Source organism: Panulirus ornatus, chromosome 7, assembly GCF_036320965.1.
Source record: "Panulirus ornatus isolate Po-2019 chromosome 7, ASM3632096v1, whole genome shotgun sequence".
NCBI lineage: Eukaryota > Metazoa > Arthropoda > Malacostraca > Decapoda > Palinuridae > Panulirus > Panulirus ornatus.
This window is the reverse complement of record NC_092230.1, coordinates 48,770,589-48,782,703: the sequence shown is the minus strand read 5'-3', so window position 1 is coordinate 48,782,703 and position 12,115 is coordinate 48,770,589. Positions and strand designations below refer to the sequence as shown.

The 12,115-nt window shown below is 43.4% G+C and overlaps 1 protein-coding gene across 1 annotated transcript in view; it reads left to right on the top strand.

Annotated features, from left to right (window-relative positions):
- The first annotated feature begins 3,102 nt into the window (after positions 1–3,102).
- LOC139749626 (transforming growth factor beta receptor type 3-like) overlaps positions 3,103–12,115 on the top strand; it is a 141,621-nt gene continuing 132,608 nt past the window's right edge. The window contains exon 1 of the mRNA XM_071663762.1: positions 3,103–3,239. The gene's annotated coding sequence lies outside the window, so the exon portion shown is untranslated. The remainder of the gene's footprint in view (positions 3,240–12,115) is intronic.

The following is a 12,115-nucleotide window of genomic DNA, read 5'->3' as shown; positions in this document are numbered from 1 at the left end:
TCAAGATCCTTCTGTTCTTTATCTTAGATAGTGAATTTCCGGATATCTGATAATCATGTTTTGTAATCTTATCTCCACACAACATATTTTTACATTCGTCTGAATTAGATTTCCTCATATATTTACCTGACCTGCCAGTCTGTCCAGATCTGTGAATGACTTCCCAGTCTGGCTCAGCTACAGCTCCACATGTGATTGGTGCTGGAGAAATTGGATGATCTAAGATACGGAAGGCAATTACTTGATCATTTATGTATATCACGAAAACGGACGTGGCCAAAGCTCGATCCCTGTGGCACGCCACTTGTCACCTCGCTGGCCTCCTGATGTACAATAACAACACCACGTTGCTCTGTGTCGCTGAGTTGCTCAGTAACCCACACATGTAAGTCTGGTGTGTGTGTGTGTGTGTGTGTGTGTGTGTGTGTGTGTATGTGTGTCCTCTCACGGACAGAGGAGCGACACTGGCCAACTTCTGGTCTTGGGAACTTTATCATCTTGTGGTCATAATTCATTTGATAATTCGAGCAGGAGGAATGATTAATTACCGACTGACATGCGTCACAGATCTAGGAGTATATTCTCACAAGCGGGGGGGGGGGGGGGGGTTATGATCACGTGGGATGTTTGTGAGTAAACTCACCCAGGGATTATAATGGTCCCTGGGACACATCCCACCAACACCAGACCAAAACATCCCAAGTAAGAGATGAACAATAGCGATGCACAACACCACAACCAGCAGACCAGAGAGACCTTACCAGACCACACCACGACGCTCAGAGACCATAGCAAACCAAAACAAACGAAGACCATTAAGAGAGGGCGTCCCACACCACAGACAACCATCCAGAGGCCATCAACTATTCACAGACCATTAACATCATATAGAGACCATTAAGACCACACAGAGACCATGAACCGCTCAGAGAAAAGAGACCACACAGACCTATCGGCAACAGAGAGGCCAGCAATGCCAGACACTGACCACCTGGTACAGGTCAGGTAGCAGGACGCGTCGTGACCAACGCCATACGCCAGAGACCAAAGCAGAATGCACATCAGAAGTGTGGCTCCCTCAACCCAGGACGTGACGCTGGTCTGTGAGTGATCACGAACCAGACTACGGAAGGAAAGACCAACGCACACCACCCAGAAACTAACGCACACCACCCAGAAACTAACGCACATCACCCAGGAACTAACGCACATCACCCAGGAACTAACGCACACCACCCAGGAACTAACGCACACCACCCAGGAACTAACGCACATCACCCAGGAACTAACGCACATCACCCAGGAACTAACGCACACCACCCAGGAACTAACGTTAGCATAGTATCCAGGAACTGACGTACAGCATTTGGGGATTAACGCACAGTATCCAGGAACTAACGCACGCACCAGGGATTAACGCTCAGCACCGACGAACTAATGCTCAACAACCAGAAACTAATGCACAACAATCAAAACTAACGCTCAACAACCAGGAATTAATGCACAACAATCAAAACTAATGCTCAACAACCAGGAATTAATGCACAACAATCAAAACTAATGCTCAACAACCAGAAACTAATGCACAACAATCAAAACTAATGCTCAACAACCAGGAATTAATGCACAACAATCAAAACTAATGCTCAACAACCAGGAATTAATGCACAACAATCAAAACTAACGCTCAACAACCAGGAATTAATGCACAACAGCCAGGGATGATACACAGTAAACAGTGATTGACGCACAGCACCCAGGGACTAATGCACAGCAACCAGGGACTAACGCACAACACCCAGAAACTAACGCACAGCTCCCAGGAAGTACTGCACAGTAGCTGAGGACTGCACAGTAGCTGAGGACTGCCACACAACAGCCAAAGACTAACGCCAGAAACTATAACATTCTCCACCAAACACTTTACATAACATAAACCAGATCAACACGAGGCAACACAGACCACACCACCACGCAACACATATCAGATGAACACAAGACAACACAGATTACAACACAGCTGACCACACAACACAGTACACAGCACAACACAACTGACCACACAACACAGCACAACACAGACCACAACATACCACACAACACAACAGACCACACAACACAAGCCGGCTGTCACGGATCCATTTTTTATGGTCTCTGAAACTAACAGCTTTTCCAGTGCTCACATTAAGTGAAGGTGACCAGCTACGTGGTTCAAGTCCTGCCAAGTAAAGTGTTAAATTCTGGTAATAAATGTCCAAATTCCGACGGGGGAAGTTGGCTCGTCACACAATCATTATGCCGTACCCTTTTGGCCAGCACTCAATGAATTTGGCCAGTATTAGTTCGCATGTATTTTTAGCCGATATCTTTCCCTTTAAATAACCGCGTTCTGCCGATGGTGGCCGTGAACACGTAGTGGCACGTCCAGCGGGAGCGAGTGTGGAGGTAAAGGATAACGCTGGCAGCAATACGAAAGTAAGGTTGTTGATAAGCGAGCTTGTCTTGAATACCATAGTGGATAAAAACAGCGCCCATTTCTTTTACAACTCTCGACGACACGGGGCCAGGCGTACGATTAACCTAGATTACCAAAACACGGCAGGAAGGCCTATCGTGGGATTACGGTCTCCCGGCGGCTCAAGTCAACTATGTTTCGTAAAGGAAGGTTAAATATCTCAACTGGAGTTCATCTCTTACGACAGGAGAGATGGACTAACACAAGGGAGGGTATGGATCGGGCGAAAGTTTTTGCGTTCTTGTACGAGAGTTTTCCCCGTGTGGGGCGACGACAACAGAACCTCCTAAAGTAACCATCAGTATCAGTCAGACACATCAAGGTGGTGTATACTTGTGCTCGCGCTCTCATGAACTGGCTTTTCTTTTTCTTTTTTTTCATGTGCTCCTCAATCTCATGGTGGAATTCCGCATTACCTCCCACCGCCCAGCCCCTTGTGTACATGTACTACACCAGTCATTAGCCTGACATTTAAGTGACCTGTGAGGAAGAGGAGGACTCGTCAAGTGTACCAAGACATAAATTGTGTGCGTAGGCTCGCTCAGGAAAGCCAGGCCTAGTCCTGACACTGGGGGAAAAAAAAAGAGATTTTCTCTTGTGTATTGGTCATATAACATTATATATAACATTATATTATTGTATACCACGAGGCGTGGTGGAGGGAGGTGGAAGAGGTGGTCGTGAAGGGTGGTCGCCAGGCCTGCAAATGGATTAGACAGAACTGGTAAGTTGACGCCTGGGCTTATAATGGGGGTCATGCCCCAGCCTGTACCCTCCAGCCCTTACCTCATTATTTTCTGTTACCTCATTATTCTCTGCCTCTTCCTCACCCTCACCGGTCAACCTGCTACAGGAGTTTAAGGACTAGTAGTGTTGGTTAAGCTTGACCTGCCTACGTGATGGTGGTCACAATGACCGTGTCACCACTTAAGTCATTAACCAGGACTGTCACAGTGTCACACTCACGATTAATCGATTGATGATCCTAACCATCAATTCAGCCATCAGCACGAGTGTAACAACCTGTCAGGTGTCGCATCCATCCAGTCAGGCAACCATCATAACCTCACCTGTGAGTCAGGACAGTGGACGACCCGCCACACAACACATCACAACACATCAAAGCTGTTATTAAGCTGGCAATATGAGCCACAGATCAGCGACGGTGTCATGATGATCCATGACTGGTGGTGAGCACCAGGGTTGTGTCATGATGATCCATGACTGGTGGTGAGCACCAGGGTTGTGTCATGACTGGTGGTGAGCACCAGGGTTGTGTCATGATGATCCATGACTGGTGGTGAGCACCAGGGTTGTGTCATGACTGGTGGTGAGCACCAGGGTTGTGTCATGGGGACCCATGACTGGTAGTGAGCACCAGGGTTGTGTCATGGGGACCCATGACTGGTAGTGAGTACCAGGGTTGTGTCATGGGAACCCATGACTGGTAGTGAGTACCAGGGTTGTGTCATGGGAACCCATGACTGGTAGTGAGCACCAGGGTTGTGTCATGGGGACCCATGACGGTAGTGAGCACCAGGGTTGTGTCATGGGAACCCATGACTGGTAGTGAGTACCAGGGTTGTGTCATGGGAACCCATGACTGGTAGTGAGCACCAGGGTTGTGTCATGGGGACCCATGACGGTAGTGAGCAACAGGGTTGTGGCATGGGGACCCATGACTGGTAGAGAGCACCATGGTTATTTCATGGGGACCCATGACGGTAGTGAGCAACAGGGTTGTGGCATGGGGACCCATGACCGGTAGTGATTACCAGGGTTGTGTCATGGGGACCCATGGCTGGTAGTGAGCACTGTGGTTATGTCATGGGGACTCATGACGGTAGTGAGCAACAGGGTTGTGGCATGGGGACCCATGACTGGTAGTGAGCACCAGGGTTGTGTCATGGGGACTCATGACTGGCCACCCTTACGTCCATCATAAGATAATTTTTCAATAGATAAATTCCACCGTAAACTGATTGATTTACTCTAACAAGTCAGTATAATAATAGAATATGTTTATTATTAGGATGATGACAACATATCTATAAATGAAAAGTAATTGACGTATAAAAGAAGGCGTCATCAGCAGGCGTTGGCTGTGTTTGCAGCCTTGAAACTGGAAACAGGGCAATTAGCGCGCAGCTCTGACGGAAAATAAACCATTTTCAAAGTAAATTACAACATGCTTTCTTTTATTCATACTTTTTTTTGTATGATAAAGATGAATATGTGCCACGGAGTGAGCGATGTTACTGACTGGGCGTTGGTAATAAAGGTGTGTTGTGAATGACTGGTGTAGGTAGTAAGGAGTATTGTGAATGAGATAGATTGTTGTGTGTTGCGTATATTGTAGTGTGTTGCGTATATTGTTGTGTGTTGCGTATATTGTAGTGTGTTGCGTATATTGTTGTGTGTTGCGTATATTGTAGTGTGTTGCGTATATTGTAGTGTGTTGCGTATATTGTTGTGTGTTGCGTATATTGTAGTGTGTTGCAGACACTTGTTAACAGATGTTGTTTATTTAGAGCCAGTGGTAAGGGGAGTTATTTATCATATGCATTTATTAGTAAAGGTTGTTGTTTATCGTATGTTGCCATTAATTAATAAGGGTTGTTTAGTCATAAGTAAGTGGTGTCGTTTGTATGGTCATTGATAAGGGTTATTGTTTATATTGTCATTAGTCAGGATGTTTATGTAGTCATTAGTAAGGTTGTTGTTTATGTAGTCATTAGTAAGGTTGTTGTTTATGTAGTCATTAGTAAGGTTGTTTATGTAGTCATTAGTAAGGTTGTTTATGTAGTCATTAGTAAGGTTGTTGTTTATGTAGTTATTGATAAGGTTGTTGTTTATGTAGTCATTAGTAAGGTTGTTGTTTATGTAGTCATTAGTAAGGTTGTTTATGTAGTCATTAGTAAGGTTGTTGTTTATGTAGTTATTGATAAGGTTGTTGTTTATGTAGTCATTAGTAAGGTTGTTGTTTATGTAATCATTAGTAAGGATGTTTATGTAGTCATTAGTAAGGTTGTTTATGTAGTTATTAATAAGGTTGTTGTTTATGTAGTCATTAGTAAGGATGTTTATGTAGTCATTAGTAAGGTTGTTGTTTATGTAGTCATTAGTAAGGATGTTTATGTAGTTATAAGTAAGGGTATTGTTCATGTAGTCATTAGTAAGGGTTGTTGCTTGTTTTCATTTGTTGGGTTTTGTTTATATAGTTATTAGTAAGGGTTCTTTAGTTATTAGTAAGGGTTGTTTAGCTATTAGTAAGGGTTGTTTAGTTATTAGTGAGGGTTGTTGTTTATGTTGTCATTAGTAAGTGTTGTTTTTTGTTTGGTTATTAGTAAGGGATGTTGGCTATAGCCATTAGTATAGGATTTCTTTATTATAAATGTTATTTATATGAATTAGTTGGTGTGATTGTATAGTCATAGGATGGTATAGATATTAGGTGCCAGTTGTAAAGTATATATGTATATACTGTAGGATGTTTGAGGAATGTCAGAAATGACGTGTGATGTTTATGTTGAATATTATTAACTATTATTCTTGGTGTGTGTTGTATGTGGTCATTAGTGAGGAGGAAACATTTCCTTTCCTTGCGCCAACTAATTGGTGGGTTAATTTTACTCACCTTATTGGAGAAATGTTGCAGTCATTGGGAGAAAGAATTTTGTTTCCCTGGAAAAATACGGTAATTAAGTTAGTTTGAGTTGCAATGTTCACGTTAGGGTGGCCACTTGTGTGTCAGGAAAGAATCAAGAACTCGACACAACAGCTTATTTTACTCAGGGAAAATTATATGCCTTTTCAGACAAGGTACCTGGGTGGAAACCATGACAACTGAGGCATTTTCATATCTCGGGTAAGTTGGTCAACACACTAACAGATTAATGTAGAGAACTGATGTTATGGTCATCATGGTTCCAACATTTTATTGCTTGGAAAGTAAGGGGGGGGGGGATGCAGAATAGGTTGATTAGGTTTTTAGTATTTTTCGACTGAAATTAGCGAGCCAAACCTAAATAGTATTACGCTTACTGCATTTAAGGTGATGTGGCCAAACCAACCCATCCTAACATCTTAACATTTTTGGTTGGAAAAATCCTTTTCTTTCTTCGGATTAACATGAAATGTTGGACTCATGATTGAAACATTTTTTTTTTTTATCAGTTGGACAAGTCGATTAATTCCGTAATGAAGAGGCTAAAGGAAAGTAGATCATTGTTTATATAGGTGTTTATATAGGGTGTCCTTCTGGAGGTGTATTGCTGGCTCTTAATCTCGTGTTGCTGATAAAGTTAATAATAATCATTATATGTTCCGGGATGTGTTGAGCTAGTGTGTCATGACCGAATGGACTCGAGTGTTTTTGTTATAAAGATGTTATGTAGTGTGACTGGTGTTAGTGATGAGGGATGATGCCTGTCTAGAATATGTGTTGTGGGTTGGTACATAGGGTGACGTTAATTTGTACATAGGGTGACGTTAATTATCCATGTTGTTGTGACATTAGTAAAGGCTGCTGTTTTTATGTAGGGGAAACATTAATAAGGGCTGTTGTTTTAGAGAAAACATAAATAAGGGCTGTTGTTTTTATGTAGAGAAAACATTGGTAAGGGCTGTTGTTTTAGAGAAAACATAAATAAGGGCTGTTGTTTTTATGTAGAGAAAACATTGGTAAGGGCTGTTGTTTTTATAGAGAAAACATAAATAAGGGGTGTTGTTTTTATGTAGAGAAAACATAACTAAGGGCTGTTGTTTTTATGTAGAGAAAACATGAAAACAAATAAGGGGTGTTGTTTTTATGTAGAGAAAACATAACTAAGGGCTGTTGTTTTTATGTTGAGAAAACATTGGTAAGGGCTGTTGTTTTATAGAGAAAACATAAATAAGGGCTGTTGTTTTTATAGAGAAAACATAAGGGTTGTTGTTTTTATAGAGAAAACATAAATAAGGGCTGTTGTTTTTATAGAGAAAACATAAATAAGGGTTGTTGTTTTTATAGAGAAAACATAAATAAGGGCTGTTGTTTTTATAGAGAAAACATAAATAAGGGTTGTTTCTATAGAGAAAACATAAATAAGGGTTGTTTTTATAGAGAAAACATAAATAAGGGTTGTTGTTTTTATGTAGAGAAAACATAAATAAGGGGTGTTGTTTTTATATAGAGAAAACATAAATAAGGGGTGTTGTTTTTATGTAGAGAAAACATTGGTAAGGGCTGTTGTTTTTATAGAGAAAACATAAATAATGGCTGTTGTTTTTATGTAGAGAAAACATTGGTAAGGGCTGTTGTTTTTATAGAGAAAACATAAATAAGGGCTGTTGTTTTTATAGAGAAAACATAAATAAGGGTTTTTGTTTTTATATAGAGAAAACATAAATAAGGGGTGTTGTTTTTATGTAGAGAAAACATTGGTAAGGGCTGTTGTTTTTATAGAGAAAACATAGATAAGGGGTGCTGTTTTTATATAGAGAAAACATAAATAAGGGCTGTTGTTTTTATGTAGAGAAAACATTGGTAAGGGCTGTTGTTTTTATAGAGAAAACATAAATAAGGGCTGTTGTTTTTATGTAGAGAAAACATTGGTAAGGGCTGTTGTTTTTATAGAGAAAACATAAATAAGGGTAGTTGTTTTTATGTAGAGAAAACATAAATAAGGGCTGTTGTTTTTATGTAGAGAAAACATTGGTAAGGGCTGTTGTTTTTATAGAGAAAACATAAATAAGGGGTGTTGATTTTATGTAGAGAAAACATAAATAAGGGCTGTTGTTTTTATGTAGAGAAGTCATTAATAAGGGTCACTATATATAGAGGAGATATTAATAAGGGCTGTTCATTTTGTATACAAGAGACATTGATAAAGGCCATTGTGTTTGGAGGAGACATCAATAAGGGCTGTGGTTTATAAATGAGATATTGATAAGAGCTGTTGTATCATACACAGTGGAGACAGTAATAAGGGCTGTTATTTCTGTAATCTGTCATTGATAATATTTATTTAGCCTGAGTACCAGTTTGGGTATCTAATACAGGAAGAGAGTTCTACTTTGTTTGGGCGCCTATCTTACCTTTCCTTTGTGCTATACAAGAATTCAACCCCATATAATGTCTACACTTGGCTTCCACTCTCACCTTGTATTGTGTGTGTAACACTTCGCTGCTATAGAAGTAAGTGTATTCATCTTGTGTAGTCAAATTTTTTTCTTTCTGTACCATTATGCCCTCGAATCCCCCTAGCTGTACCATTATGCCCTCGAATCCCCCTAGCTGTACCATTATGCCCTCGAATCCCCCTAGCTGTACCATTATGCCCTCGAATCCCCCTAGCTGTACCATTATGCCCTCGAATCCCCCTAGCTGTACCATTATGCCCTCGAATCCCCCTAGCTGTACCATTATGCCCTCGAATCCCCCTAGCATTTTCAGTTTGAAGTACTGTTCATCATGCATCACATCAGACGGGGTAAGATATTGGTACTTTTTTTTTATTTGTTTCCGCTTTTCCTCCTTTGAAACATGGGCAATTCCTCGGCGACTGTGTTTTCCTTCTATGTTAACTTAGCTTCCTTCCCTCTAGTGCAACATGTGTTTTCCTTCTATCTTAACTTAGCTTCCTTCCCTCTAGTGCAACATGTGTTTTCCTTCTATCTTAACTTAGCTTCCTTCCCTCTAGTGCAACATGTGTTTTCCTTCTATCTTAACTTAGCTTCCTTCCCTCTAGTGCAACATGTGTTTTCCTTCTATCTTAACTTAGCTTCCTTCCCTCTAGTGCAACATGTGTTTTCCTTCTATCTTAACTTAGCTTCCTTCCCTCTAGTGCAACATGTGTTTTCCTTCTATCTTAACTTAGCTTCCTTCCCTCTAGTGCAACATTTGTTGCGCGCTTCTCTGGACCTTCTCCAGCAGTTCTCTGTGTGTCCCCCACACTCGCAGTGACGTAACTCATGCTACGTACTCCTGACTGTTGGGCTCTCTTAATGGTGTCGATACGTTTCTTAACACCTCCAGGGAGTTGGCAGCAGTTTTGATATTGATACCGTCAGTGACTGGCGTTCGTAGCAGTCCTCGTGAAGTGATGTGGGGATGATGGGCTGGGCGTACTGACTGACACCCAGCAAAATCCCTGATGTTAACCTCTGGGAGATGATGTTGTCCTTGTAGTTCTTCGCATCATGACCTTGCATCTGGTTGGGTTGAACTATACATTCATTAATCATCATCATGACCACAGCTGGTGTGCGTGTGTAGATCTTTTTGCATGTTTCCACAATCCTGGAGACACGCAAACTCTAATACATTTAACATAACCCAAAGAAACGTGTCCAAGAATGCTTTTCAGTCCCTCTTGTGTGTCATCTTACGCAAAGGAGGAATTTGAGTGGTTGTAAGGCCCCATCCCTGCGGGACCCCATTGGGTACTCTTACCCAGTACAAGTCAGTACTGTCCCACATTCTTTGCTCTCTGCCACTTGAGTACCTCTCGACCCGTTGAAGTACTCGCTCGCTTTATGTCCGCCAGTAGCTTTAATTTTTTGATCAACCCTTAATCGGTGCCAGAGGCTGTCCCACGGTTCAGTATCACATCCCACCCGACCATCGTTACAATACAGGCCAGCAGCGCTCACTACAGTACAGGTCAGCAGCGCTCACTACAGTACAGGCCAGCAGCGCTCACTACAGTACAGGCCAGGAGCGCTCACTACAGTACAGGCCAGGAGCGCTCACTACAGTACAGGCCAGCAGCGCTCACTACAGTACAGGCCAGCAGCGCTCACTACAGTACAGGCCAGCAGCGCTCACTACAGTACAGGCCAGCAGCTCTCACTACAGTACAGGCCAGCAGCGCTCACTACAGTACAGGCCAGCAGCGCTCACTACAGTACAGGCCAGCAGCGCTCACAACAGTACAGGCCAGCAGCGCTCACTACAGTGCAGGCCAGCAGCGCTCACTACAGTGCAGGCCAGCAGCGCTCACTACAGTACAGGCCAGCAGCGCTCACTACAGTACAGGCCAGCAGCGCTCACTACAGTACAGGCCAGCAGCGCTCACAACAGTACAGGCCAGCAGCGCTCACTACAGTGCAGGCCAGCAGCGCTCACTACAGTGCAGGCCAGCAGCGCTCACTACAGTACAGGCCAGCAGCTCTCACTACAGTACAGGCCAGCAGCGCTCACTACAGTACAGGCCAGCAGCGCTCACTACAGTACAGGCCAGCAGCGCTCACTACAGTACAGGCCAGCAGCGCTGACTAAACCAGTCCAGATTTGAGGTGACAAGATCATGTTGTAATGGGTCGGATGTGATAATGAAGATCATTAGAAGGTCGTGTGGTGTTGGGAGACTACTGGTAGTGGCCCAGTGTGGAGGAAGGTGATCCCAGGACCACACTAGCGGTCACCTCGGAACCTAGCGTAGTTAAGACCACACTAGCGGTCACCTCGGAACCTAGCGTAGTTAAGACCACACTAGCGGTCACCTCGGAACCTAGCGTAGTTAAGACCACACTAGCGGTCACCTCGGAACCTAGCGTAGTTAAGACCACACTAGCGGTCACCTCGAAATCTAGCGTAGTTAAGACCACACTAGCGGTCACCTCGAAACCTAGCGTAGTTAAGACCACACTAGCGGTCACCTCGGAACCTAGCGTAGTTAAGACCACACTAGCGGTCACCTCGGAACCTAGCGTAGTTAAGACACACCTGACGGTCACCAACAAAATATCACAAATTATTGTTCGTGGTGATGGCAGACGTGGCTTAAGGCAACACGTGTGAAACTGTATTTCGTAATAATTTCGAGGAAGCAAGAGTATGTACACACACACACACACACACACACACATCCTTGTATATAATTATATGTAACACATACAGGCATTTCCCAGGGTAGGAGGAGGAGGAGGTTGGTATGCACGGCGCGACACAGCCTGACCGTCCGTGCAGACGGCTCGCCCGCCCTCACTGGCAGAAGTTAATCCCATACAACAGTATTAGTAAAGGATTAAAGTCTATCTCCCAGAGTGTAAGCGTAATGTCTAAATACTTGGCAGCTGTGAAAATAAAGTGTTGAGCGAGGGGTTGTGTGTGTGTGTGTGTGTGTGTGTGTGGTGCGATGGACAGTAAATAATGTCATGTGTGATGTAAGCGTAGCACACACCAGCTCAGCGGGTCCACCCACCCAGCCTGAGTAATCTCGCGTCAGCTCACGTACTCACTACTTGACGTGACGCCTTCACTTCTAGACCTTGGATGGCTGGTCGAGGCTTGTCCACCCGTCGTGGTGCTGGTAGCAGGCTCGTCAAGCGGCCTCCAATCACCAGCAACTCGCGGCAAGAATCGTAGAGAAGGCGGAGCCAAACATTGTAATTGATGGTTGCAGTACATACATAACCTTGCATGGTAGGACAGTAGTGATGGTGGAAACGCGACCACAGAGACAAGCGAGCGATGGGCGCGCACAAGCTTTTCTACCCCATTTTCTTTTTGTCTTGTTAGGTTTTATGGCCAGCGACCTATGAGGAGGTCAGTAGGCCTGTTAATGTATAGGTTTTAGAAAGTGGAAAAGCGGTTTGTGGATATTGCACCGACGT